This window comes from Hyperolius riggenbachi, chromosome 1 (assembly GCF_040937935.1).
Source record: "Hyperolius riggenbachi isolate aHypRig1 chromosome 1, aHypRig1.pri, whole genome shotgun sequence".
Taxonomy (NCBI): domain Eukaryota; kingdom Metazoa; phylum Chordata; class Amphibia; order Anura; family Hyperoliidae; genus Hyperolius; species Hyperolius riggenbachi.
The window spans coordinates 63,781,119-63,805,236 of record NC_090646.1 but is presented as its reverse complement, the minus strand read 5'-3'; the positions used below and the strand labels follow the sequence as shown (position 1 = coordinate 63,805,236).

Sequence of the window (24,118 nt, the reverse complement as noted above, 5' to 3'; positions counted from 1 at the left end):
GAGCCATTAGAACTTGCATACTGCATATCGCTATGCGATTCGCATACAATGTATTTAATAGGAAATTCGCATGTGGTTTTGGTATTCAAATTTTCATGCAAATTCGCATAAGATTTCACATAGAAACAATGGAAGAGAACACAGGCAATGCAATGGTTAAATTCGCATACATAGTCATCCATGCAAAATCGTATGCGAATTCGCATGAAAATTCGCATACAACCGCATGCGAAATTTGCATCCGCATGCAAATTTTTCTTGCGCCGATTCCCACCGCACAAGTGGAAACGGGCCCTGTTTTTTTGTGCGTGGGTTTTTTTTTTGTGGTAGTAGATTTTATGCTGTAAATAATGTTTTAAAGCAAAGAAGAAATGTTGAGTTTCAGACCATTCGTTATTTGTCAATCAACTCCCACATCTGTTTTACCTGACAAAGGATCTTTCCTGATTTGTTTACCTCACAAATTATGTCTCCGTATAACTGTGGTAAATAAAAAGTAAGGTGAGATAATTTGTGAGGATAGTTTTGGGAAATCAACCCTATGGTTTATACTGTAATGCAGGGATTTAGGGAAATGTAGCCTGGTATTGTTTTTTCCTACTTTGAGGGTCACGTGGTCACGCCTGACTGACCCACCCAGCGGCTGTATCCAGAGAGGGTAGGAAGCAAGCTGCACTGCAGTGGCAAGCACAGCAGGCCAATAAAACAGGTATTCAGTTTATTGCTTTGCTTGAATCTGCCATTTTTACAGTATTCACACAACATACTGACAATCTGATGCTTAATAGAATTTGTCTTCTTCAATTCTGGGATTTGATGGGCTTTACACGACTAACTAAAGCTGAACATACCGTACATTACTCGATGTATGGGCAGAGCGACCATGAGATAGATCCCGCTCTGATCACATCTGATCAGAGAGGGATCTGTTGCCTGCCTGTACACTGCAAACCAATTTCTGATAAATTTCAGCATGAAGTCTATTAGAAATTGGCCTAGCCTGGGGCCTCTGTCGCCCCCTTGCCAAATGTATGTGTCCTCCTGTGCCCAACAAGGCTTCCACAGGTGTCACCTACCACCGCCAGCACCGGAACCATATGGCACTGGTACATGTGTGATGTCACAACATGTGTCGAGTCACGTGGTACTGTGGTGCTTTTGGTAATGGTGGACACCAGAAGAGGCCGGGAGTCACGCCAATGCAGAGCTGAGCCTTTATACAGTGCATATGGGCATACGGGGACACAGATACACTTGGGGAGACACCAGCCAGGGGCCCGTATTGTACACCGTCACCTCCGCGGTCCACGCACCCAATCGAGCCCTTGCGACTGAGATTTTACCAGCATCGATCCTTTCGACCATTTTTTTCCAGAAATGGATAAAAACAATTGATAGGGCGGCCATGTTGAGACACCGATTTTCTGCCGATTCGATACGATTAGCAAAAATGGTCAGTAAATCGGCCTACAAATGGGCAACTTTAAAGATAGCTGTAACAGTGGTGTAGTGTAGGTGGCCTGTGGAGTTAGAAGCGGGGCTGTAAAGTTTTAACAATTTTGGAGTCGGAGGTTTCAATAAACTGAGGTGTCGGAGTCAGATGAATTTTGTACCAACTCCACAGCCCTGGTTAGTATTGGAATAAGGAGTGGGAGCAGTTTTGGGTACCTGAAGTCGGAGTTGGAGGTTTCATAAACTGAGGAGTCGGATGATTTTTGTACTGACCCCCCAGACCTGGTCAGAAGCGCCTTCTTATGACAATTAATACATCAATTCTCAGTGCGCCTCCCTGCGATCCAGCATGTGGCTGGTTAGGATGTATGGCACGTCATCTGTCTCCTCGTTAACAAGTTTGCCCGTGTATGAAGTTTTGGTCCCTCTCGAGCGTCTCGCCTCGGCTGTGAACTTTTGGCTCTCCTCCCTCTACGCCTCCCTACGTCGCTCCGGCCTCGCCGCTGTCAAAATCAATTTCTCAGTCGAGAGATTTCCCCAGTTAAGTGTTTGCAGCAAGTGCCGCAGATGAAAGCGAGTTGAAGAAAAGGTTATGCGTAAAGTTCCCTCCTGCACAGAGAACTCATAACTCGCCGCTGCCTGTGCCGTGTGAGCTTAAAACTTGCAGGGGGGATTTGATTACCAAAACTCCAATCTATGCCCCCCCCCCAAGAATAAGCATGCTCCTCAGGGATTAGACAAGTTAGAGAATCATCCAGTTTTTTTCACACTTATAAAGGAGATTCGGTCCCACTTGGTTTACAAGGAGGACAAGCTGTGAATCAGTGGAGACTACAGCAGAGCAGTCTCACTTCCACCATCCAGTCACTACTGTAGATGCCAGCCGCGCGGGCCTCTGCGCTGGGGAAACCCACGTCAGAGGGTTATTGGACTCTTTTAAAGAGGAACCGTAATAGTAGAATGCAGTAAATTATTTAGGATACTTAAAGGATACCTGAAGTGACATGTGACATGATGAGATAGACATGTGTATGTACAGTGCCAAACACACAACACAAATAACTATGCTGTGTTCCTTTTTTTCTTTCTCTGCATGAAAGAGTTAATATCAGGTATGTATTAGTGGCTGACTCAGTCCTAACTCAGACAGGAAGTGACTACAATGTGACTCTCACTGATAAGAATTTCCCTTTTTAATCTCTTTTTTGCTCTCAGAAGCCATTTTCTGCTAGTAAAGTGTTTTATAGTTGGAATTTCTTATCAGTGAGGGTCACACTGTAGTCACTTCCTGTCTGAGTCAGGACTGAGTCAGACACTAATACATACATGATATTAACGCTTTCATGCAGAGAAAGAAAAAAAGGAACACAGCATAGTTATTTGTGTGTTTGGCACTGTACATACACATGTCTATCTCATCATGTCACATGTCACTTCGGGTATCCTTTAAACATAAAAAGAGACTCTGTATTGAAAAAAGTTCCCCTGGGGGGTACTCACCTCGGTAGGGGGAAGCCTCTGGATCCTTTTGAGGCTTCCCCGTCCTCCTGTATCTCACATGGTCCCGCTGCAGCCCACCAAATGCACAGCTGACAATTTGTCAGGCTGTGCAATATTTACCTTTCCAGCGGGGGTGCTGTTGCGACTCTCCGCTGGAAATAGGCGGAAATAGCCAATCTCAGTTGGGTCCGCTCTACTGTGAAGGCGCAGGAGACTTGCGCCTGCGCAGTAGAGCGGACCGACTGCGATTGGCTATTTCCGCCTATTTCCGAGGGACACTACTGCGCCTGCGCTGGGAAGGTAAATATTTACATGGCTGCTGTTCAGTGGGCTGCAGTGAGACCAGCGTGGGACACAGGAGGACGGGGGAAGCCTTTATAGGATGCAAAGGCTTCCCCCTCCTGAGGTGAGTACCCTCACCTTACAGATCCTCTTTAATATCCTGGTCCCTGGTATCTGGCACCGGCGGGAATCGCTTGAGCAACAGGCCTAAAGAGCACAATCCTCCCCCCCAAAAAATACTTACTGAGCCTCCAGCGACATCTAGCAGCCTTCCTGCAGCACCTAGCAGCTTCCCAGCTTCTACCGTGCACGGAAGCTGGATTGTCACCTGACCCGCATCGGGTCAGGTGACATGTTGACTTGCGTGTGCCGGAAGCTGCTATAAGCCCGCAAGGTGCTACAGGAAGGCTGCTAGACATGACTGGAGGTTCAATAAGTATTTTAAAAGCCTCAAAACCCGCCGAGAACCAAGTCCCCATTATCCCCTCAGATATGCCAGTTAGTTGAGACTTTGAGTTGCCTGAGTTCCGAATAACTGGGACTTTGCTGTACATCAATATATAGATTTAGGAAGTTTTTTTGTGAAGCTGAAATTAGGGAAAGTACTGTACAAGTGGGTATACTGCATAATGTACTACAATCTAAGTCACTATGGTGAAGCTGGGAGTTTTTGTACATAAGCCGGACTGCTGAATGTAAATGGGGATAACGAAAAGGTCAAGATGACAAAAAAAATCTGCCTTCTTGCCGGATTTCCAGGACCAAAAACTATTTTAACCTCTTGAGGACCGCAGTGTTAAACCCCCTGAAGACCAGGGCAATTTTCAGTAAATTGGCCACTGCAGCTTTAAGGCCAAGCTGCAGGGCCACACGACACAGCACACAAGTGATCCCCTTCCTTTCTCCCCACCAACAGAGCTCTCTGCTGGTGGGGTCTGATCGTTTTTTTCAAATATTTATAGTTATTTATTTTTTTCAAATAAATGTGTTTTTGTTTTGTTTTTTCCCCCTCTCCCTCCAGCCCACCCTCCTGCAAGCCAATCTGCCATCGACTGTTATAGGCTTCAGCCTATAAGAGCCGATAGCTCTCTGGTGCCCCAGGGGGACAGCCGTGTCACACGGCTGTCCGCAGTACAGCGATGCTGCTGATCGCAGCGCTGTACTCAGTAGAAAGACGACGGTTTTGCCGTCTAACAGTCTCGCCGCTCTGAGACTGAAGGCAGGGCAGAGCTCCGCCCCTCAAGCAGGAGATCTCCTGCAGTAGCCGGCCCCAGGACCTGAAGCCAATTGGCGTTAGGCGGTCCTGGGGCTGCCGCAGCGGCCACGTCCGTTGGCATGGAGCAGTTGTAGTGTAGTTAAAGCATGTGTACCCATCTCAAAGGGCACCTAAAGTGAGAGGGATATGGAGACTGCCATATTTACTTCCTTCCTGGCTATCCTGCTGATTTATCTGCCTCTGAGGCTAGGTGCACGCATAGCAGAAACTCTGCATTTCTGCCGCTAATGGAAGTCTATGGGCCGCAGGAAAAAACTCATTAAAAACGCATATGCGTTGTCTATGCGTTTTCAAACCTGCCCTTTTAAAAACGCTGGTTTTGTTGCATAATATTCAGGAATGCATCAAAAAATGCACATAATGAAAGTCAATGGGAACGCCATGGTATGCATTTTCCATGCGTTTTTCATGCGTTTTTCGATGTTTTATGATGTATTTCTGCTTCCAGTCGTCTTCCTAGTGATTTGCATAAAATGCAAAAGAAAACCGCATATACTTTTTGTATATGCAAATTGCAAACGCATTAAAGCGCACGCAAAAAACGCATCTACGGTAGAAAAAACGCACTGAAAATGCAGCAAAAATGCAAACAACAGTAACATAAAACGTGACATAAAACACAGCCTTTCACATTATGTTATGTGTGCACCCAGCCTAATATTAGCCACAGCCCCTGAACAAGCATGCAGCAGATCAGGCATTTCTGACTAAAGTCTGACTGGATTAGCCGCATGCTTGTTTCAGGTGTGTGATTCAGACACTAGTGCAGCAAGACTGATCAGCAGAATGCAGCTATGTTTATGGGAGGAAACTGGAGTGACCGGAGGAATCCTACGCATACACGGGAAGAACATACAAACTCCATGCACAATCCACATACACATGCACGAGGGGGTATGGGGGGAGAAAAACAGCAAAATACACACAATACACAAACGGAGAGAGACCTGCCATTCCGAGCTAATGAGATGGTTGAAATAATGAACCTGCAAGAAGATCAAGAAAAACAAGTACTTCAAAGTAACAGAATCTTGCCAAACTGTATGTGTAACAACCTGCAGCTACAGACACAATCAGAAGTACACTAACCTGCAGCTACAGACACAATCAGAAGTACACTAACCTGCAGCTACAGACACAATCAGAAGTACACTAACCTGCAGCTACAGACACAATCAGAAGTACACTAACCTGCAGCTACAGACACAATCAGAAGTACACTAACCTGCAGCTACAGACACAATCAGAAGTACACTAACCTGCAGCTACAGACACAATCAGAAGTACACTAACCTGCAGCTACAGACACAATCAGAAGTACACTAACCTGCAGCTACAGACACAATCAGAAGTACACTAACCTGCAGCTACAGACACAATCAGAAGTACACTAACCTGCAGCTACAGACACAATCAGAAGTACACTAACCTGCAGCTACAGACACAATCAGAAGTACACTAACCTGCAGCTACAGACACAATCAGAAGTACACTAACCTGCAGCTACAGACACAATCAGAAGTACACTATCTGACAAAAAATATCAAATTTATAGAAAACCAGGGCTGTGGAGTCGGTACAAAAATCATCCGACTCCAACTCCTCAGTTTATGAAACCTCCGACTCCAGGTACCCAAAATGGCTCCGACTGCTCGACTCTGACTCCACAGCCCTGTAGAAAGCTGTAGGTATAAATAAAATGGTGTAAGGGCCAGTGTCCACTACATCACTTCCTGTAGCACTTTCTGATCGCTAACGATTGGCAAAGCTCTGCAACAGTGGAACCTTATGACAGTGTCTCCGCTGCAGAGCAGAGCGATCACAAATGGTTGCATGGCGTATTTTTTGGACACCACGGCCGGCTTATGAAATCAGGAAGTCGCACGTAGTGGCCCCCGGGCCAATCAGAATCACCCGAAGACCAATATGAAGGTATCAGTGTGTTTTGTACACATCAAGGCCTGGTGCACACCAAAACCCGCTAGCAGATCCGCAAAATGCTAGCAGATTTTGAAACGCTTTTTCTTATTTTTCTGTAGCGTTTTAGCTAGCATTTTGCGGTTTTGTGTAGCGGTTTTGGTGTAGTAGATTTCATATATTGTTACAGTAAAGCTGTTACTGAACAGCTTCTGTAACAAAAACGTCGGCAAAACCACTCTGAACAGGCGTTTTTCAGAGCGGTTTGCGTTTTTCCTATACCTCACCCCGGGAGGATTCGTTTCTGCAAAACGCCTCCCACTCTGGTGTGCACCATTCCATTGAGATACATTGACGCAAGCGGCTGCAGAAACGCTGAAAAAGCCGCTCGGTGTGCACCAGCCCTAAATGACAACAAGCTAAAAGAAGGGGCCTGGAGCGGAGCACGCGACTTGCGGAATGCACTGCATGATGGGGTAGCCGATTCCCCGGCAGTGCTAGGGGTTAATGTAGTGGGAGGAGGCGTGGTTCCATGCGTACGTGCAAGGAACAGGGGGGTAGCTGGGGTAGGCGCCAAAGGAAGGGGCGGGTCATTCGGCTTCTGGCAGAGCTGGTGAAAGAAGCTCCAAGCCGAACGCCCGCACAAGAAAATGGAGAACCTGGAGGAGTTAGTTGGCCGGATCCGGGCAGAAGCCGCTTCACGGGGCCCATCCTGGGTCCAGGTACAATTGGCAGCGATGGGGACAGGCAGAGTTGCGGAGGCTGGTGCGCCCGGGGAGTTGGCTGCAGATGCGGCGACCAGCGCTCCGACCCCAGCAGAAGGGGAGAGGAGAGCGTCCCGCCCACCGGATCGGCTCAGCCCAGAGCCTCACGGAAGGGCACAGCGCCGGGCAGGGAGCCCCCACGGGGACCCTCCGCCTCCCCCTGCGAAGCGAGTGTCAGATGGCTCTAAGGGGGCTGGTGGGAGGAATCCAACTCGCCGGCAGGGCTCTCCAGGAGAGGGGTCGTCAGGTGTGGCCCCCGCTGTCAGGAGTGTGGTGGTAGCCGGAGGTCATGCGGCCATTAGTCCCCGCTCTGCGCGGCAGACTAAGAGGGCCAGGAACAAGGATGCCAGTGCTGCGGGCGCCGCCCCATCCCAAACGGCGGCGGCCAGTTCGGGCCTTGGTGGGGGAAGGAGTTCCAGCAGCAAGTCCAAGTCGGGAGGCCGGGCAGCTGTGCCCAAGAAGAAAGGCAAGACAAGGCAGGACAGCGGGAGGCAACAGGTGGAGCATCGCAACCGGCGGCCCAGTGGCCAGGCGGCCAGGGGCAGTTCTACTTCCGAGGCTGAATCTGCAGGCGAAGGAGAAGTGGTCGCAGCGGATGGATCCGGAGTGACGGCTGGCAGGGACTTGCGTCCGGAACAGCCAGGTGAGGCCAATTTAGCTGCGGTTAGGGCGTTAGCCACAATGTTGTTAGGGATGTGTGGGGGTAATTCCGGGGGTTTAGGTAGTGGGCCTGGTTTATTGGGGGCTTCACATTCAGTGCAGACACAGGGGGAACTTGGTGGGGGGTCAAATGTTCCGGGGGTGCTTGGTGGAGTTACAGGGGGTCTGTTGTCATCGCCAGTGAATGCCTGGACGCAGTTGGCTGGTGGTTCATGGCCAGGGGTCCCGGGTACACTGGCTCCTACTGCAGGAGTTACGTCGCAGGTCGGGGTTCCACTAGCGGAAGGTGTGGTGCAGGTGGAGGCACCAGCATCATTGGGTTTGGGGGGAGCACAGGCGGAGGCGGCGGTGCAAACGGAGACATCTTCAAGTGAAGCAGGGAAGTCTGATGGGGCTGGGCAGGTGCGGTTAGCGGACGCGGCGCATGCGGAGTTGTATGTGTGTTTTAATGGTCTCCTGGGTTCTCACTTAAAACAGGAAGTTAAGGAGAGGATTTGGAAGGGGGAGTATATAGAAATATTCTCCTTGCTTCCTCTGGAAAAGTTCAACTTAGATAAGGGGAAGCCGGACGAGAAGAAGAGGGAGGAGGAGCGCAGGTATAGGTTGATACCGCGCACTTTCCAAAATTGGTTTCAGGCGTTCTCAATTATGGCAAGTGTGATTGGTGAAAAGCAGCCGGAGCATTGCTCGGCTCTTTTTGGTTATATGGATTCGATAGGTGAGGCTCATCGATCGTACGGCAGTAACGCTTGGTTGCGTTACGATGAGCAGTTTAGACAGACGAAGGCGGTTCGGTCTGCTGTGAGATGGGACCATAAGGACATTACTTTATGGATGCGTCTCATGATTCCCTCTAGGAGCCCGCAGTCCTTTCCAACAACGGCCAGTGGATCGGTTTCGGGCGGTCAGCTGGCCGGAAAAGGAAAAGGGGTGTGCTGGCAGTATAATGATGGAGCATGTCGGTTCGGCCAGTCCTGTCGCTTCAAGCATGAGTGCTCCAATTGCGGAGGCTCGCATACAGCAGCTAGATGCTATAAGCAAAAGAGAAGCAGACATACAGACGCTGGGCACAAAAGGGACGACGCCGGTGAGGGTGGTAGAGATGGCGGGGTACCTAAGCAGGTTTCCTGATCGGGAGGTAGCTGAGTTTCTTGGGGCAGGTTTTCAGGACGGTTTTGTCATTCCTAGTAGTTGCTCGTTGCAGTGTAGCCCCCCTTTTAGGAATCTGAAATCCGCTAACGAGCACCCTGAGGTTGTAGATAGTAAAATTAAAAAGGAGGTTGAGGCGGGGTGCTTGGCAGGTCCTTTTCAGTATTGTCCTTTAGCGGATCTGGTGGTGTCACCTTTGGGGGTGGTGCCAAAGAAGGAGCCGGGTTCCTTCCGATTGATTCATCACCTCTCCTTTCCACGGGGTGATTCCGTCAATGATGGGTTGTCCAAGGACGACGCATCAGTGGTTTATACTTCTTTTGATGCGGCGGTGAGTTGGGTTAGGCGTTTGGGGCGGGGTGCGCGTTTGGCGAAAACTGACATCGAGTCGGCTTTTCGGTTGCTACCAGTTCACCCATCCAGTTTTCGTTTGCTTGGTTGTTTTTGGAGAGGTAAGTATTTTGTAGATAGATGCCTTCCTATGGGTTGTTCGGTTTCATGTGCGTTTTTTGAGAAATTCAGCGTTTTTTTGGAATGGGTGGTGAAGGACGTGTCCAGTGTACAGTCAGTCATCCATTATCTGGATGATTTTTTGTTCATGGGTTCGAGTAGTTCGCCGGATTGTGCTTATGCGTTGGCCACGATGAGACATGTTTGTGAACGCCTCGGGGTCCCACTAGCGGAAGAAAAGACGGAAGGGCCAGTTACGGTATTGAAATTCCTGGGTATCACCATTGATACGATGGCAATGGAATGCAGGCTCCCGCAAGACAAGGTAGATGACTTAAGGGGGGCCATTTTGCTGGCGGTTCGCAGAAGAAAGTTGACATTGAGGGAGGTGCAGTCCTTAGTGGGTAAACTTAATTTCGCATGCAGAATTATGCCTATGGGGCGTATATTCTGCAGGAGAATGTCATTGGCAACAGCAGGAGTAGTGGCCCCGCATCACCGTATTCGCATGACGGCGGATCTTCGGGCAGATCTTCAAGTTTGGCTGATTTTTCTGGAGGAGTTCAACTGCAGGGCGTTCTGGATGCAGGACACGGTTAGTAATTCGGAGCTGGAATTGTTTACCGACGCGTCAGGGTCTCATGGTTTTGGGGCTTTCTTGGGGGGGGGGGCAATGGTGCGCGGCCCCCTGGGATTTTTCATGGATTGAGGCTGGCTTTACTTCTAACTTGGTACTGTTGGAGTTGTTCCCCATAGTTGTGGCTCTGCAGGTTTGGGGCCAGCAGCTGGCAAACAGGAGAGTTAGGATTCACTGTGACAACATGGGAGTGGTTTCGGCGATCAATAATTGCTCGGCGTCTTCCCCGCCGGTGATATGCCTGCTGCGACAATTAGTGTTGGAGTGTTTGCGCCTTAACACATATGTGTTTGCAGTGCATGTACCTGGGGTTGACAATGTGATTGCTGATGCGCTTTCTCGCTTTCAGTGGGACAGATTCCGGGCGGCGGCTCCCACGGCAGAAGAGCGTGGGGTTCCTTGCCCATCCATGGTGTGGAGGATTCCCTTCAGTCTGTGTCCCAGATGATCGGGAGATCATTGTCGGAATCGTCTTCAGCAGCATACACGTTGGTATGGAACGCGTGGGATGCTTTGATGTCGCAGGTCGGGGGTTGTGATTCGGATGAGGATAGACTGTGCCTGTTATTGTATTTCTTGGGGAGGAATTTTGTAGAAGGGGTGTCCGCGTCAGCCGTAGCAAAGAAGTTGGCAGCAATGGCCTTTTGGTTTAAGGTTAGAGGGCTGTCAGATATGACTAAAGACTTTAGGGTTCGGCAGGCGTTGAAGGGTTATCGAAAAGGGGTGGTTAGTCGGGAAGCTAGGCGCCCGGTCACGTTCCAGTTGCTTGGAAGGTTGCTGGGTGTCTTGCCGGATGTTTGTTCCTCCAGTTATGAGTGCACTTTATTCTCCACAGCATTTGTTCTGGCCTTTTTTGGGGCTTTCAGGGTGGGGGAACTAGTGAGCCGCAGCAAACGGGGAGTGGGAGGCATCTTTGCACAGCATGCGACATTGCTTAGTGATTCGGTGGTGATTCGGTTGCAACGGTCCAAGACCGATCAGTCGGGAAAAGGGAGAGATATCATCCTTTTCCCGATCGGGGGGCCATTGTGCCCCCACGGCAGTGTCACTCGCTTCCGGTTGGTCCGGCCTCCTCAAGCGCCAGTGTTTTTGTCGCATCAGGACGGGTCTAGTTTGTCCCGTTTTCAATTTGTGGCCGTGTTTCGCAAATGTCTGGGGTCCCTTGGGCTCCCGTATTCCGAGTTTGCCTCCCATTCCTTCAGAATCGGGGCAGCTACGGAGGCGTCGCGCTGGGGATTAGGGGAGGGGGTTATTAAGCGTATCGGTCGCTGGGATTCTATGCGTTACAAATCTTATGTTAGGCCTCATTTAGTGTAGGGGTAGTGAGTTTTTTTTTTCTTTGGGGGAAGAGTTTTTTCTTTGTTGCTATCAGTGCGTTGATTTCTTGTTGCAGGTCATCCGGCCATCGTTTGGATTGTGGGACATTCATATGTCAGTAGGGGTGCCAGGAGGGCCGATGTGCGGCCGGAAGGCCGACAGTTGGGTTTTCCGAGGGCCCAGGTACGTATGCACTGGAGAGGTTTTCCCGGGATGGTGTGGCCCAGCCTTTTGCCTGAATTACACAGGTTGGCTAGATTTGATAGGGCCCCTGATGTCCTGGTGCTGCACGTCGGGGGCAACGACTTGGCCTCTAGATCGACCAGGGTTATTATTAAGGAAATTAGGTTTGATTTCCTTCGTATTCGGGCTCTTTTCCCGGAAACGGTGGTCGTTTGGTCGGATGTGGTGGCAAGGGAGTACTGGAGGTTGGCCAATTCAGTTCGGAAGGTTAATAAGGCCAGGATTAAACTGAACAAGGAGGTGGCGAGATTTTTTGTGAGGAATGGTGGGTTGGCCATTAGACATGTGGAGTTGGAGGAGGACATCGGGTTATTCCTCAGGGGGGATGGAGTACACCTCACTGATATTGGTATGGATTTGTGGGCCCTGGGGATTGAGGACGGAATACAGAGAGCTTTGAGGTTGGGGGCCTCAAGGGTATAAGGGGTCATACCCTTTCGTGGTGGAGGGGTAAAAGGGGGCTCCGGAGGTCGGTTATTGGTTTTGTCACGGGACAAATTCGGTTGGGGGAAGTCACGGCATGAGGTGATTATTTTCCGGGGCATGCAGCTGTCCACGAGCCGGGAGACGCGGCTGTGGGCCGGGTACAAGGCTGCATGTCACTCAGGTGTTTAAAGGACGTTCAGTTGGTACCTCCGGACCCCTGTACCCCAGCTCTCTAATTAGTGAATTGTATATGTTTTGGTTTATTGTTAATTTTGGCTAAATAAAGATGGGCTGCTCTGGCCTAAATTAATCCAATGCCAAGGTGGTCCGTGTTTTATTTTTAGGTTAAGAGAAGGGGAAGGGTTGTGTGTGGGATAGTTAAATATTAAGGGGATGATAGGCTCTACCATTATCAAGAAGGGGCCTGGAGCGGAGCACTCGACTTGCGGAAGGCACTGCATGATGGGGTAGCCGATTCCCCGGCAGTGCTAGGGGTTAATGTAGTGGGAGGAGGCGTGGTTCCATGCGTACGTGCAAGGAACAGGGGGGTAGCTGGGGTAGGCGCCAAAGGAAGGGGCGGGTCATTCGGCTTCTGGCAGAGCTGGTGAAAGAAGCTCCCTCCCTCCCTCCCTCTTTTTGTGTGTAAAGGGGGTGGGTTAAGGGGTGTTGGGGGGTTGTATATATATATAAAAAAAAAGGAAAGATAATAATAATAAGGGGGAAAGGGGGGTCTGTTATAAAAAATTGTCATTGCAGCAGGAGGGGTAAAAGGGGGCTCCGGAGGTCAGTTATTGGTTTTGTCACGGGACAAATCCGGTTGGGGGAAGTCACGGCATGAGGTGATTATTTTCCGGGGCATGCAGCTGTCCGCGAGCCGGGAGACGCGGCTGTGGGCCGGGTACAAGGCTGCATGTCACTCAGGTGTTTAAAGGACGTTCAGTTGGTACCTCCGGACCCCTGTACCCCAGCTCTCTGATTAGTGAATTGTATATGTTTTGGTTTATTGTTAATTTTGGCTAAATAAAGATGGGCTGCTCTGGCCTAAATTAATCCAATGCCAAGGTGGTCCGTGTTTTATTTTTAGGTTAAGAGAAGGGGAAGGGTTGTGTGTGGGATAGTTAAATATTAAGGGGATGATAGGCTCTACCATTATCAAGCTTCAGCACAGGAAAAACAAGCACTGATCTCCACGTTTCTGCAGTTCAGTGCTAGCGGAGAGTGGAGGGTGTTGCATGCACAATTTATATTTGATGAGATTTTTTTACTTTGAAGTACTTTGTTTTTTCCTCTTGAAATTTAATTAACCCATGCTGGGTTTATGCTCCTATGTCTACAAGGTCCAATGGCTATGGGATTACCATTGCAGCCATAGCAGCCGCTATTGGGTCCCTAGCCAATGTGGGCCCAGTGGCAATGGCTGGCAGTGATGATGGGGTCCTCAGTGGGTCCCCTGATGTGCAGAGTAATGCAAGCAGAGCAATGAAGAGAAGTTATCTATACCGGGGCTACCTAATACTGGGAGCTCCTCTGCTACCTATACTGGGGGACTAATACAGGAAAAATCCTGACTACCCATACTGGGGCCCTACCTAATACTGGGAGCTCCTCTGCTACCTATACTGGGGGACTAATACAGGAAAAATCCTGACTACCCGTACTGGGGCCCTACCTAATACTGGGAGCTCCTCTGCTACCTATACTGGGGGACTAATACAGGAAAAATCCTGACTACCCATACTGGGGCCCTACCTAATACTGGGGGCCCCTCTGGCTACCTATACTTGGAGACTATTACTGGATGACCCTCTGGCTATCCATACTGGGGGGCTACCTACTATTGGGGGCTTGCCTCATTCTGGGGGGGCCACCTCTGGCTACCTAAAACTGTGGTGTGTGGGAGGGCACAAAGGTGTCTTACGACTTTTTGTGGGGCCCCCCCAACCAATATTTTGCTATGGGGCCTCATGATTTCTTGCTCCGCCCCTGTGGCCTGATCTAGATTCGATATATTCAAAATACTGCAAACTGTTTTCACTAAAAATTCCATTCACACCTCAGAACATAGTTTAGGGGTCATTACATTGCTTACTATAGTCAATTTTGTTTCAACTGCAAAAACAGCCAGTTTTTGAATGGTATATTGGTTTAACATGCCAAAAACTACTGTTAGCTGTAGATCGAAAATGAATGCTCCTATCTGCAAACCATTTTCACTGAAACTTCCATTCACACCTCAGAACATATGTTCCTATTCCCCAATCTGTGCACCACCGATGAGGATCTGCGCCCCTGAGAGGTCAGGTGAGTTTTTCAGGGATGTAGATCCTCATCCCGCAGAAGGGGAAGTGGTTAAACTATGTCCCTAGTACAATGTACAGTGACAATATTTTATTGTGTGTTTTTTTCATTTTGTATTTTTTTTAAAGGATAACTTAGCCCTTGTCAAAATTGAAAAACGCGGGAGCAGTCATGTGTAGGAGGCTCTCTTCGTGCCCACTGCTAACCTCGTACTCCTCCCTCTCCCTCCGTTATGGTCTAATATCCCCCCGAAGCTACTTCCGGGTCGGGAGGACCACTACCCAGATGCTGCCCGGTGATTGCCCGGTTCATTTTTTTTTACTGTTTCTGGAATTACATGACTAATTTCTCAGGATTAGAAGTTAGGAAACAGAGATGGGAAGCAACAAAATCATATCAAGAGGGGGCACTGATACTAGCAAAAACATGACTGAAGATCTAACGGGCCTCAGGGGAAAGCAGTGGATGTGGCTCATTTAGCCGATTACAAATTATTTTCCACTACCGAGCAAAAAAACATTTGGCCACCTTCAGCGATGCTTCCCTTTTTTCAGTTGCCGCATTTTGACCCCCAGAGAGAGGACACTGCCAAATTTAGCCAAACCGGACGTGGCAGGTAGCATCCAGGATGAGGCAATGGGATCTACTGCGGCATTTATGCAAACGACTGGAAACGCTGGTACAGTCGTTAGAAACAACTGCTTCCATTAACAGGAATGGAAGCAGCAGTTCTTCCCTTTAAAGTGGACCTGAACTCGGAAGCCCTCTCTGCTCTAAAAGGTACGCAACAGCATAATAACCTTTAAACCAAAAACATTTCTTTGTTACAGCTGATACAACTCCTGCAATAAATCTGCACGGTTTCTACTTCGTGGTTCATGGAAGCAGACATATTGTTAACATGCAGTGCTGTCAAATGAGCTTATCTGCCATCTCTGCCATAGGCAGTCATGTAACACAGGGGAGAGATCAGATTACAGCTAGTGATTAGACACAAATGAGGGAGAATTAGACAGGCTAATCTCACTAAATACATACAGTGTGCATTTCTCTGTGTTTTATTTCTGTCCTGTGCAAGAGTTCAGGTCTACTTTAACCATTTCTGCCGCCTGGACGTGAAGCTCACGTCCGGGCGGCTGCTCTGCTGCGGTGCCGCGCTTTGGTGTGCTTCCGCGCGCGATCGGGGGCGCGCCCCCGTGGTGTCCCCTGGTAGCCCTGGGATCAGTGAACGTGAACATGGTTCCTGATCACTGATCCGTGTCCCCAGCAGAAAAACCGAAGCACTCTTACAAGAGGCTTCAGTCTTTCTACCCGTAAAAATTTCCGCATCCCCCTTGTGCTTCCGCTTAGCGAGAAGCACAAGGAGGGGAAAAAAAAAAAAAACAGAAGGTGGCCATCTTGTAGCCAAATAGTAAAACTACATCTACATATTTTTTACGTTACAATTTACACATATAATAACATTAAAAATTAACTGTTTATTTCCCACACCAAAATATTACCCAAATAAATTTTTTATTGGAAAAAAAAAATTACGAAAAAAAAAAAAAAGCCATAAATAGTTTCCTAAGGGTCTGAACTTTTTAAATATGCGTTTGAAGGGGGTATTATACGAAAAAAATTAAAATTATAAGCTTGTAAATAGTGATGGACGCAAAACTGTAAAAATGCACCTTTATTTCCAAATAAAATATTGGCGCCAAACATTGTGATAGGGACAAAATTTAAATGGTGTCATAACCGAGACAAATGGGCAAATAAAAAACATAGGTTTTAATTATGGTAGCGTGGATTATTTTAAAGCTATAATGGCCCAAAAACTGAGAAATAATGATTTTTTTCCTTATTAATTCTGTTAAAATGCATTTATAAAAAAATAATTCTTAGCAAAATGTACCACCCAAAGAAAGCCTAATTAGTGGCGGAAAAAACAAGATATAGATCAATAAAGTGTGATAAGTAGTGATAAAGTTATTAGCGAATGAATGGGAGGTGAAAATTGCTCTGATGCATAAGGTGAAAAATCCCCGCGGGCTGAAATGGTTAAGCATTGTTTTTGTCGACCGCAGTAAACGTCACGTTTACCGCCCGCAAGCTTCTGAACCTCCCCTTACTGTTATTTCCGTTTATAAAGTGTATTTTTATGACTCAGTGTCACAACTGGGAGAATGTTTTTTATCTGGTTTTGTTGCTGGTTTTCACAGGGGAGGAAGACGTAGGCTCCCTGCTATTATTAACACACACTAATATAGCGCTGACAGATTTTCAGATGCACAATAAGTCACATCACTAAAGCCTTGTACACACATCTGACTATAGTTGTTTGTAACAGGGCTATGGAGTCAGTACAAATATCCTCTGACTCCTCAGTTTATAAAACCACTCCGACTCCAGGCACCCAAAATTGCTCTGAAAGACAGATACAGAACATTTATATCACGCTTTTCTCCTATTGGACTCAAAGCCCCAGAGCTGCAGCCAGTAAGACACTCTCCATAGGCAGTAACAGTTTTAGGGAGTCTTAACCAAGGTCTCTTACTGAATAGGTGCTGGCTTACTGACCTGGAAGAAGAAAACGGTTAAGTGAAAACTAACTAGCCAAATTAACAATTTATAAAAATAAGACATTGGCCTCGATTCATAAAGCATTACCACATGAGGTAATGCAGAAAACAGCTGACTTTACTGAGCACTTAGCAAAATGTCAATTCATAAATGCTGTTACCGCATGAAAAACTGAAATTACTGAGCAGTGCGGTAATTGACTGACTTGTGCGGTAAACACCTCAACCCATGTCAGTAAATGTCAATTCATGAAGATCAGAGCATGCGTTAAAGCCCAGAAACATGAATAGCATCTCTGGTATGTCAAAAACAGTGCGAAGACTGTGCAGGAGCCGTGACTCACAGAAGCAGAGAGGGATTACCTAAAAACTGATAGGAGCAGAGAGCCAATAGAAACAACCTCTGTCTGCAAGTGCCTGTGAGAGGATCCAAAGCCTTTTTGGGAGGGCCAAGCTTTTCTACCCCCCCCCCCCCCAGGCAGCGGAGAGAGAGCGGTACAAAAGAAGTTTCCCCTGCGGGCCTTCAGACGTTTAACCCTTTAGGTTCCTGTTTAAAGACGCAGAGGAGCTAGTGGGGAAATCACCCAAGCATGGCGTGTTTAATGCTTCTTGGAGTTCATGTAAGCTGTGACAATAAAATAAAATGTTAAGAAAGACTTATGGACAGATTCAGAGGGAGCAGAGGCAGTATAACCAACATAGGGGTGTCAAAATCAAACACAAAGTGGGCCGAAATTGTACACTGGGACCTAGTAGCGGGCGCGGGCCAACCTCAATGTCTACTGGCCACCTTCCTTCCAAAGTTCCCAGTTGTCTAATGCCCCCCTCCAAACCCTATACAGTTCCCTGGTGTCTAGTAGTCCTACCTTCCCTATACAGTTCCCTAGTGTTTAGCTCTTTCCCTCTACCTCCCCCATATGGCTTCCCTGGTATTCTAGGGCTCTATATACAGCTTCCCTGGTGGTCTAGCATGGGCCAAACATAATGCAAAGTGGGGACACCACTTGAGGGCCAAATTTAATGGCTCTGAGTGCCAGATTTGGCCCGCGGGCCGGAGTTTGACATGTATGTTCTAAAGGGATGTTGGGGATGCCTTTTACTATTGTAATGCCATCACTGCACAGAACAGCATGTAACAACACAGAGACACTCCACACTGCTCTGCTGTTACCAAACAGGTTTTTTCAATAAATTACTGAACTTCTTGCTATTTTGTCGATTGCGCCTTAAAACAGGCCATACATACTAGATGAAAATTTTGCACAATGTTGCTAGCTTCAGCAGAAGAGGGACGTTATTAGGCTGTCCGGGGAACGTTTGTACCATTAGCTGGAAAAAAGGTATTGCTTGACAGGTACAAATGCACCAATGCACAATCCTTCCCAGAAATCACATGACAAATATCTTCTGTCCTTATTGGTCAGCCAAATGAAGGCATGCAAACACATTGGAGTTTTTTTTTATTTTTTATTTTTATCCAATGCCCTTATCAGGCATGGTAGCGCCTGCAAATGACGAAAATCGCTGACCGACAACAAACAGCGTACCCATCGTTACATGTAAGATGTCTTTAGACATAACGTGCATGCTAATGGGTTTTTTTATCTTTCATTTAAAGAGAAACTCCGACCAAGAATTGAACTTTATTCCAATCAGTAGCTGATACCCACTTTTACATGAGAAATCTATTCCTTATCACAAACAAACCATCAGGGGGCGCTGTATGGCTGATATTGTGGTGAAACCCCTCCCACAAAAAACTGTCCTGGCAGTTTCCTGTCTGTGAACCCTGTTGCATTGTGGGAAATAGCTGTTTACAGCTGTTTCCAACTGCCAAAAAAGCATGCAGCATCTACATCACCTGCCCACAGTAAAAATGTCACCATGTAATAAATGTCAGAATGTAAATCAGGGATTCAAAAGATTGTACAATGAGCAAACACTGACTAAATCATTTATACATAATTATTGTAAAAATGAAGCACTTTTTTTATTACATTATTTTTACTGGAGTTCCTCTTTATAGCATTGCTATTGGATTATCATTTACTGATTATGGCCAGAACATCCCTGCAAACACTGTATGGTAATCTTGGTAATGTTTCTCCCCATAACTTTTCTGGGTACTTTGGTCACTCATGTTCCAGTGAGTTCAGGCAGTAATGGGAAAGTGGCGGCTATGCTCTACACAATGGCTATAAATGTCAGTAAATGTCAGGGTTGTCTGCTTATTTCAGATCATCCCGTCTATGACCAGAGAAGCTCTAATGCTGGATACACACCATGCGTTTCCGCGTTCGATGCGGCCGTCGATACGCGTCGATTCGATTATTTCCGACATGTCCGATTCAAGCTTTGATGGATCGTTAGGTCGATTTGCCATACTTTACATGGCATTCGACCTAAAAATCATCGAAATTGGTTCGGAAATGTTCAGAAATAATCGAATCGACGCGTATCGACGGCCGCGTGCGACGCGGAAACTCATGGTGTGTATCCAGCATTAAAGCAGCCGTGAACCAATTATGACAGGTTATAAACCGGCCTGTGTGTGCCCAGACCACCCAGGCATGAAGAGATAAGTCACCTTTCTTCAGAAATTCCTTCACCTGTGTCACACTGTTTATCTAAGGCCCGGAAGCCCGCACAGGGCATGTTAATGATTAAGCCCCCTTGTACCTTTGCCTGTTGCATAATAATAAACACGTTTTTTCTACAAAGGAATCAATAGATGATTTGCAGTCATTGTACTGAACCAAGGTTTACACGGAATGCGGAAATACTATTATACATGGGTTCCAATTTACTATATAGCACCCTTTACACTTAGCAGAATTCACACGCATCGTGCCTTTTTTGCGATTTCGCAATTGTTACACTTCTAATGTATTTTATTCACATTTGACCTGAAGTTTTATTTTTTGTGTAATCTTTATGATTTTTCTGTGTTTAAATCACGTGGCAGCGGTGAACTTTTTACTTATGCGAATCGCGCTTAGAGAGGAACTTTAAGGGCTCATTTCCACTATAGCGAATCCGCATGCGTTGTCCGCATGCGGATTCGCACAGCCAATACAAGTGGATGGGCCTGTTTCCACTTGTGCGTTGTGCGGAGCGTTTTTGTGTGCGGGGAAAATCTGCACGGCAGAGCCGTCAGAATTCGCTCCCCGCACACCGCTAAGCGAATCGCATACAATGTATCTAATAGGGAAATCGCAAGCGGTTTTGGCATGCGGTTTCGCATAGGAGGTAATGTTAATTTACACAGGCAGTGACATGGTTAAAATCGCTCACCTACTACCCTATGCGAAATCGCGGGAAAAAACGCATGCAAAATCGCACCCGCATGCAATTTCATCTGCGGTGATTTCCCGGCGATTCCACACCGCACAAGTGGAAATGCAGCCTAAAAAGGATTGAACCTCGTTGCAATCAGTAGCTGATACCTCCTTTACCATTAGAAAGCTTTCCCTTTTCTCATATAAGTCATCGCTGGGGGAGGGGGGGGGGGACGACTGTATGGCTAATATTGTGGCGAAACCCCTCCCACAGTGTGATGTCATGACCATGGTGTTGACAGTTTGCTGTCTGTGACCCTCGTTGCATTGTGGGATATAATGGCCTTTTCCAACTGCCGAGCAAGCAGTATCTCCCTCTGTGCATAGAACTCTCAGTAACAAACATTCCGTACAGATCACCTGGCAGGAATAAAGCTGTCACCACCAGTGATACGTTTCAGAATGTAAATCCGGAACTAAATAACCTATAAAGGAATATTGTAAAGAAATAAGCAATTTTATTCATTATGTGATTTTCACATTGCATTTGTTGCATATCAAATGTAACGGTATTTTATTTGCATTTGACCTGCATTTTTCTTTGTTCACAAGTTTTGCTATTTAAACTAGCATAGTTTTTTTTATGCAAAGTGCATTAATCTGATACATTCTTATGTAAATTAGCTTGATTTGTATGCATGAAAAAAAAACCTGCGATCTTCCAAAAATCGCAAAAACAGTTTTCACTAGAGTGCGCATTTTGCAGTGATTACAGGTGTGATCGGCTGTTATGATGTGATTCCAGAGGAAGAAAAAAAAAGTGTTGGGAAGTTTTTTTTTCAAATGGGAGATCGCAAAGGAAAGGAAATCACATAGCACCGCGTTTGCTTTGCGATTTGCATGCGCTCCCATTCATTTAGCCCAGGAGAAATGCAGCAGGTACTATGTTTGTGATTGGGTGTAAAAAAGGATCGCCCTACTGTGTACAGGGCAGCACAATTGCTATGTTAATAACTGTGCCCTTGCGATCGGCAAAACACATGCACTTTGAAACTTTGATTGAAGTGAATGTGGTGGGAAAGGGCCGACTCCCGGCTTGAAGGAGGAAGTGCGCCGTGGTGAGGCTTGCAACGCGACCAATAGGACGCGTGCAAGCTGTTTGGAATGCAGGGCGGACAGCGGAATCATGGGTAACTAACCCCTTGCAATCCAGCCGCTCAGCTGCAGCAATTAAGGCTCATTTGAATCATCATTACTCGTGAGCCCCTCGCAACAAAAGTGAGTACAGTGAGGCAGATGTAAGATCAATAATATTGCAATTGTTTACACAGGAAAAAAAATGTTTTTTGTCCCTTCTACGTCTTCGTGGTTGCCTGTCACATAGCGAACTTGACTGTTTTAGGGTTGTGAGAATCTCGCAAAGTAAGACTGGAGCCGATACACTGCATGACCACCACGATTCACTCCCTCATCCCCACTAGTCATACGCAGGTCAATTATGGCCAGATTTGCCTAGACAGTTGATTGCGATTGGATAGTGATCAACTCCTATCAAGGCAAGCACAATTTTGATAGGTTTCAGTAGAACTCTATCCAGCTTCAATCAAACTGCAAGCGCTGTACTGCTTGATGCAGGGCAAAGCTATGGGCCATCGATCCCCCATAACTCCTGTCCCACCCTAATTCCACAGAAAATGATGAGCAGCAGAACATCATTTGTAAGCCAATTGATTGGATACCTAAAAGCAATAGATTACTGGAAGATTTGATACTATTTGCAAACTGGGGTGATAAAATTAAAGCTAAACAAAAATTAAAGCTAAGAAAAAATTAAAGCTAAGTTCAGATTCAAAGCGGAGGTGGGGGTAGAGGGGTGTACCCCTCCCCCTCAGTTATTTGCATGCTTAGCACTGTACATACACATGTCTAGGTCACCATGTCACCACATTTTGGGACACTATAGTAGAATTTTGATTCTTATGTTCACCTCAAATACATATATTTATATTTGCCTTATAAAGTGGGGGAGGGAAGTAGCGGAAGGAAAATCCGGGACAATCTCCCCAGGTTTTCAGATTCTACCCAAGTAAAATGGAAACAAACATATCAATCTTATTGCCGCTCTGGCGTTGCAAATCGAGGAAACCAGAAAAGCACTAAAAAGGCAGAAATAGGTAGCCTTTAAAGGGAACCTAAACTGAGAAAGATGTGATTTGTTCCTTTTAAAATAATACCAGTTGCCAGACTCTCCTACTGATCCTGTGTCTCTAATACTTTTAGCCACAACCCCTCAACAAGCATGCAGATCAGGCGCTCTGATTGAAGTCAGACTAGATTAGCTGCATGCTTGTTTCAGGTGTGTGGTTCAGCCACTACTTCAGCCAGAGAGATCAGCAGGGCTGCCAGGTATTGTTTAAAAAGAAACATCCATATCCCTCTGAGTTTAGGTTCCCAACTGTGCTTCCTGTGGTCTCACAGCCTTACATGGCTGACTTGTGCAATCACTGCTGTAGTAAGTGAGTCAGTCCTGCGGCATTTGTAGAATATGGAGTTTACAGATGACAACACACGACCTTCCTACACAACTGTTGCTGAGAGCTTCCCTCTGAACATGAAGCAGAAGCACAATGAAGATTCTATGAGTGGTTGTCAGTCGTGAGGTGAATCACACAGCTGTGAAGGTGTTATAATTACCGGTTCTGTGAAGTATTAGCCGTGTCTCCGGAGTTTCTCCATATGCCGAGAGCCCCGGACCAGGCCACAGACACACAGTGCAACCTTTGCTCCTGTACTCTGGTGTTTACTCAGCTTACTATCAGCACTGCCAGAAACAAGGCACCTTCACAGAGGAACTAACTGCTCCAAAACTCCTACTGTGGCAAAAGGGAGATGCCTCTACTGAGTTAGGGCTGGAACCCACAGGAGCGCTTTTGGCAGCGTTTTGGCAGCACTGCGATACGCTAGCAGTTTGCCAAAACGCTGGGCTAATGTTAATGGATGGGGCAACTTCCACAGGAGCGTTTGCGTTTCTCAGAAACGCAAACGCAGGACGTGCAGCATTTTGGGAGCGTTAGCGCTTCAATGTAAAGTATTGAAACGCTAGCAGAAACGCTCAGCAAAACCTAAACTGAGCGGTTTTGCTAGCGTTTTGCGGTTCAGCACACTGTAACAAAATTAAAATAATTCACAGGACCAATCAGGATAAAAACGCAAAACGCAAAACGCTACGCACCCGCTGGGCAAAAAAATACAATGTTGCAAAACGCGACCGAAAACGCGCATGAATCCGCTTGCAAACCGCTCAGACAAAACGCTAGCGGTTGCGTTTTGCGTTTGCTGATTTCAGTGGGTTCCAGGCCTTATTGGAGTTGTATGCACTGAGTGTTGGACTAGTGGAAACCACATTTAGGCCTTGTTCACATTGCGTTCGGCTTGCGTGTCCGTCCGCGTTGGGCTCTTTTTGAGGCATATTTTTTTTCCGATTCGCTTGGGTGGGTGATTCGTTTTTGTGCTTAGTGGTTTTTTAAGCGTTTTTTTTCCGAGCGTTTTGTAATTCACTCCCTGACGCAAGTCAGGAAGTGAACTCTTTGACCCGGGAAAATAATAAATACAATATATTTATTCTTAAAAACGCTATCGTTACACAAAACAATTTTGTGAACGATTTGCGTTTCTCCTATACTTTCCATTGAGGCGGAATCGCCTAAAAAATAGTACACGCACCACTTTGCTAGCTGCACAGCGCACGACCCGCGCTCATATGAACCCTCTCATAGACATTCATTGTCCACGCGGTCGGAGGGCGTTTTTAAAAAACGCATGCAGGTGAAAAAAAGCTGAAAACGTCTGCAGTGTGAACCTGCCCTCAAAGCACACCTGAACTGAGAGGGATATGGAGGCTGTGT

At 47.0% G+C, this 24,118-nt stretch overlaps 1 protein-coding gene across 4 annotated transcripts in view; it reads right to left on the bottom strand.

Moving 5' to 3' along the window:
• Nucleotides 1-24,118, bottom strand: part of LZTS3 (leucine zipper tumor suppressor family member 3) — a 149,247-nt gene that overhangs the window by 46,225 nt on the left and 78,904 nt on the right. Inside the window, exon 1 of one of the 4 annotated variants that reach the window (XM_068274741.1) lies at nucleotides 22,908-22,997. The exons of the other annotated variants lie outside the window; for them this stretch is intronic. The gene's annotated coding sequence lies outside the window, so the exon portion shown is untranslated. Of the gene's footprint in view, nucleotides 1-22,907; nucleotides 22,998-24,118 lie in introns of those variants that run through there. 4 annotated transcript variants of the gene reach the window in all.